This window comes from Oncorhynchus tshawytscha, unplaced genomic scaffold (assembly GCF_018296145.1).
Source record: "Oncorhynchus tshawytscha isolate Ot180627B unplaced genomic scaffold, Otsh_v2.0 Un_contig_15674_pilon_pilon, whole genome shotgun sequence".
Classification (NCBI taxonomy): Eukaryota; Metazoa; Chordata; class Actinopteri; order Salmoniformes; family Salmonidae; genus Oncorhynchus; species Oncorhynchus tshawytscha.
In genome coordinates this window covers 22,851-28,901 of record NW_024608332.1, presented here as the reverse complement: position 1 = coordinate 28,901, position 6,051 = coordinate 22,851, and positions in this window count along the sequence as shown.

Genomic DNA, 6,051 nt, shown 5'->3' with positions numbered 1-6,051 from the left:
GAGGAGGAGGGAGGAGGGGGAGGGAGGGGGAGAGAGAGGAGGGAGGAGAGGGAGGGGGGAATTAGGAGATAGGGAGGGAGAGAGGAGGAGGGAGGAGAGGGGAGGGGGAATTAGGAGATAGGGAGGGGAAGAGAAGAGGAGGGAAGGCTGTGTGGTACTGTAGTGTCTGTACCTCAAACTGATCTAGTTGGGGTATTAAAAAGGTCTGTTTTTTACACTTTGTTTCCATCTTGTAGGACACGTCAGTGGACTACGTGTTGATCTTTATCACATTGTAATTACAAGAACATTGAGTGTGAAACATCCATTCATGTTAGATTCCTGCTCACACCTTCGTTGCACTGCTCTTGTGAAATGTAGTAATGCTACCCACGTGATAAACCTCCTGTTTGTTAAAGCTTGTGCATCCATGGACCGGCTTTGAAACCAAAGATGTCCAGTAACCAATGTGTTATGCCTTCATGTACAAGAAATCACTGTGATCTCTCTCTTTCTCACTCTCTTTCCGTCTCTCTTTCCCTCTCTGTATCTCTCTGTATCTACCCCCCGCCCTCTCTCTCTGTATCTCTCTCTGTATCTACCCCCTTCCTCTCTCTCTGTATCTCTCTGTATCTCTCTCTGTATCTACCCCCTTCCTCTCTCTCTGTATCTCTCTCTGTATCTACCCCTTCCTCTCTCTCTGTATCTCTCTCTGTATCTACCCCCTTCCTCTCTCTCTGTTATCTCTCTGTATCTCTCTCTGTATCTCTGTATCTCTGTATCTCTCTGTATCTCTCCTGTATCTCTCTCTGTATCTCTCTGTATCTCTCTCTGTATCTCTCTCTGTATCTCTCTCTGTATCTACCCCTTCCTCTCTCTCTCTCTGTATCTCTCTTTGTATCTACCCCCTTCCTCTCTCTCTGTATCTCTCTCTGTATCTACCCCCTTCCTCTCTCTCTGTATCTCTCTCTGTATCTACCCCTTCCTCTCTCTCTGTAACTCTCTGTATCTCTCTCTGTATCTCTCTCTGTATCTACCCCCTTCCTCTCTCTCTGTATCTCTCTCTGTATCTCTCTCTGTATCTACCCCCTTCCTCTCTCTCTGTATCTCTCTGTATCTACCCCTTCCTCTCTCTCTGTATCTCTCTGTATCTCTCTGTATCTCTCTCTGTATCTCTCTTTGTATCTCTCTCTGTATCTCTCTGTATCTACCCCCTTCCTCTCTCTCTGTATCTCTCTGTATCTACCCCTTCCTTCCTCTGTATCTCTGTATCTCTCTCTGTATCTCTGTATCTTCTGTCTCTCCTTCCTCTCTCTCTGTATCTCTCTGTATCTACCCCTTCCTCTCTCTCTGTATCTCTCTGTATCTCTCTGTATCTCTCTGTGTATCTCTCTCTGTATCTCTCCTACCCTTCCTCTCTCTGTGTATCTCTCTCTGTATCTACCCCTTCCTCTCTCTCTGTATCTCTCTGTATCTACCCCTTCCTCTCTCTCTGTATCTCTCTGTATCTCTCTCTGTATCTCTCTCTGTATCTCTCTCTGTATCTACCCCTTCCTCTCTCTCTGTATCTCTCTGTATCTACCCCTTCCTCTCTCTCTGTATCTCTTTGTATCTCTCTCTGTATCTCTCTGTATCTCTCTGTATCTACCCCCTTCCTCTCTCTCTGTATCTCTCTGTATCTACCCCTTCCTCTCTCTCTGTATCTCTCTGTATCTCTCTCTGTATCTCTCTCTGTATCTCTCTCTGTATCTACCCCCTTCCTCTCTCTCTGTATCTCTTTGTATCTCTTCCTCTGTATCTCTCTGTATCTCTCTGTATCTACCCCCTTCCTCTCTCTCTGTATCTCTCTGTATCTACCCCTTCCTCTCTCTCTGTATCTCTCTGTATCTCTCTGTATCTCTCTGTATCTGTATCTCTCTCTGTATCTCTCTCTGTATCTACCCTCTCTTCCTCTCTCTCTGTATCTCTCTGTATCTACCCCTTCCTCTCTCTCTGTATCTCTTTGTATCTCTCTCTGTATCTCTCTGTATCTCTCTGTATCTACCCCCTTCCTCTCTCTCTGTATCTCTCTGTATCTACCCCTTCCTCTCTCTCTGTATCTCTCTGTATCTCTCTCTGTATCTCTCTGTATCTACCCCTGCCCTCTCTATTTCCGTCTCCCTCTATCTATCCTGTCATTTTCCTTAATGAATGTAGACCGGAGCATGATCTTGTTCCTGAATGTTTATGTCAGCTACTTGAGTAGCTGACATGTCTATGTCTGTGTCACAAATGGCAACCTATACAGAGTATAGTGTGGGACTTTTGAGCTGGTCTAAACTAGTGCACTATATAGGGAATAGGGTATCATTTGTGACGTAGCCTATGACCAACCTTTTGGTTGCATGCGTTTATTGTACATGTTAGTGTACTCAGCCCGTGGCTGAACATTTGCTCTGTTCAATGTGTACATGCATGATATCAACACTGGATGTGTACACTATATGTGTATGCATTTATTTGTCAAATGTATCTGTAGAGTTGAAGTATGCTGAGGGTTCTACAGTCCAAATGTATCTGTAGAGTTGAAGTATGCTGAGGTTTCTACAGTCCAAATGTATCTGTAGAGTTGAAGTATGCTGAGGTTTCTACAATCCAAATGTATCTGTAGAGTTGAAGTATGCTGAGGTTTCTACAGTCCAAATGTATCTGTAGAGTTGAGGTATGCTGAGGTTTCTACAATCCAAATGTATCTGTAGAGTTGAAGTATGCTGAGGTTTCTACAGTCCAAATGTATCTGTAGAGTTGAAGTATGCTGAGGTTTCTACAGTCCAAATTGGACAGCATGCTGATATGTTTTGACATGGTCGTTCTGTTGTTGACACTGAATATTGTGTTGATCAATTATTTTTGATGTTCCTGTTCCTGTACTCCACAGTAGTTTGTCTTCACTGATGAGAGTACGGAGATGTGTACTGGTGGCGGTGCACTATTGAAAGTGGTACTATACATACGGACTCAGTTTCCTATTTTAGATAGCAACTCCGTATCAGAATTCAAACGGCCAATATTTTCATATATTATAGTTAAACAAAGGTTAAATAAATAAATATATATATATATATATTAGGCTCTATATGTATTGTATGGGGGATACACAATTAGCATTTTGCTCACCGTTTCTACATTCTACACTAATACTTAAATGAAATATTGAGAGAAATTGTGCAATGGAAAGGTTCAATAGAATTTATGTCTGTCTTCCTCAGGTGGTTTTGTAAATAATTAAAAAGCACTGGCATGCGAAAAGATTATCTTTGTGTGGTTTGTGTTGAAAATTGTGAAGTATTTTATTTTGTTTTATGCTTTAGGGTTATTTAATGCGTTGGGGTTAGGGTTATTTAATGCTTTAGGGTTAGGGTTATTTAATGCTTTAGGGTTGGGGTTATTTAATGCTTTAGGGTTAGGGTTATTTAATGCTTTAGGGTTAGGGTTATTTAATGCTTTAGGTTTAGGGTTATTTAATGCTTTAGGGTTAGGGTTATTTAATGCTTTAGGGTTAGGGTTAGGGTTATTTAATGCTTTAGGTTAGGGTTATTTAATGCTTTAGGGTTAGGGTTATTTAATGCATTATTTAATGGGTTATTTTTATGCTTTAGGGTTTAGGGTTGGTTATTTTATGCTTTAGGGTGTTAGGGTTATTTAATGCTTTAGGGTTGGGGTTATTTTATGCAGTAGGGTTAGGGTTATTTAATGCGTTAGGGTTAGGGTTATTTAATGCGTTAGGGTTAGGGCTATTTAATGCTTTAGGGTTAGGGTTATTTAATGCTTTAGGGTTGGGTTATTTAATGCTTTAGGGTTAGGGTTATTTAATGCGTTAGGGTTAGGGTTATTTAATGCTTTGCGGGTAGGGTTATTTAATGCGTTAGGGTTAGGGTTATTTAATGCTTTAGGGTTGGGTTATTTAATGCTTTAGGGTTAGGGTTATTTAATGCTTTAGGGTTAGGGTTATTTAATGCTTTAGGGTTAGGGTTATTTAATGCATTAGGGTTAGGGTTATTTAATGCGTTAGGGTTAGGGTTATTTAATGCTTTAGGGTTAGGTTATTTAATGCTTAGGGTTATTTAATGCGGTAGGGTTATTTAATGCGTTTAATGCGTTAGGGCTATTTTTAATGCGTTGGGGTTAGGGTTATTTCATGCCTTAGGGGTAGGGTTATTTAATGCTTTAGGGTTATTTTATGCTTTAGGGTTAGGGTTATTTAATGCGTTAGGGGGTTAGGGTTATTTAATGCGGGTTAGGGTTATTTAATGCGTTAGGGTTATTTAATGCGTTGGGGTTATTTAATGCGTTAGGGTTATTTAATGCGGTAGGGTTATTTAATGCGGTAGGGTTATTTTATGCTTTAGGGTTAGGGTTATTTAATGCTTTGGGTTTAGGGTTATTTAATGCGTTAGGGTGATTTAATGCAGTAGGGTTATTTAATGCGGTAGGGTTATTTAATGCGGTAGGGTTATTTAATGCGTTAGGGTTATTTAGTGCGTCAGGGTTATTTAATGCGTTAGGGTTATTTAATGCTTTAGGGTTATTTAATGGGTTAGGGTTATTTAATGCGTCAGGGTTAGGGTTATTTAATGCGTCAGGGTTAGGGGTTATATAATGCTTTAGGGTTAGGGTTATTTAATGCGTTAGGGTTATTTAATGCAGTAGGGTTATTTAATGCGTTAGGGTTAGGGTTTATTTAATGCGTTAGGGTTAGGGTTATTTAATGCGTTAGGGTTAGGGTTATTTAATGCGTTAGGGTTAGGGTTATTTAATGCGTTAGGGTTATTTAATGCGTTAGGGTTATTTAATGCTTTAGGGGTGAGGGTTATTTAATGCGTTAGGGTTAGGGTTATTTAATGCTTTAGGGTTAGGGTTATTTAATGCGTTAGGGCTATTTAATGCTTTAGGGTTAGGGTTATTTAATGCTTTAGGGTTAGGGTTATTTAATGCGTTAGGGCTATTTAATGTGTTACGGCTAGGGTTATTTCATGCCTTAGGGGTAGGGTTATTTAATGCTTTAGGGTTATTTAATGCGTTAGGGTTATTTAATGCAGTAGGGTTATTTAATGCGTTAGGTTTAGGGTTATTTAATGCGTTAGGGTTAGGGTTATTTAATGCGTTAGGGTTAAGGTTATTTAATGTTTTAGGGTTAGGGTTATTTAATGTGTTAGGGCTAGGGTTATTTAATGTGTTAGGGTTAGGGTTATTTAATGCGGTAGGGTTAGGGTTATTTTATGCAGTAGGGTTAGGGTTATTTTATGCGTTACGGTTAGGGTTATTTAATGCGTTACGGTTAGGGTTATTTTATGCTTTAGGGTAGGGTTATTTTATGCAGTAGGGTTGGGGTTATTTTACACGTTAGGGTTATTTTATGCAGTAGGGTTAGGGTTATTTTATGCGTCACGGTTAGGGTTATTTTATGCAGTAGGGTTAGGGTTATTTAATGCGTTAGGGTTATTTTATACAGTAGGGTTAGGGTTATTTTATGCGTTACGGTTAGGGTTATTTTATGCGTTACGGTTGGGGTTATTTTATGCAGTAGGGAATAAACAATGATCCCAATGATACTACACAGTTACGGAATACCAGAGTATTATTAAATAGACAAAATCCACAAGAATCTTACAATTACTGAAGGGTGAATTCAGAAAGAGTGGGACACCATATAAACTGGGACAGACTTGTTAATCCAGGGACAGATTTGTTAATCCAGACAGGTTAGATAAACTGGGACAGCTTAATCCTGACTCGTTAATCCAGACAGGTTAGATAAACTGGGACAGCTTAATCCTGACTCGTTAATCCAGACAGGTTAGATAAACTGGGACATCTTAATCCTGACTCGTTAATCCAGACAGGTTAGATAACTGGGACAGCTTAATCCTGACTCGTTAATTCAGACAGGTTAGATAAACTGGGACAGTTTAATCCTGACTCGTTAATCCAGACAGGTTAGATAAACTGGGACAGCTTAATCCTGATTTGTTCATCCAGACAGGTTAGATAAACTGGGACAGCTTAATCCTGACTCGTTAATCCAGACAGGTT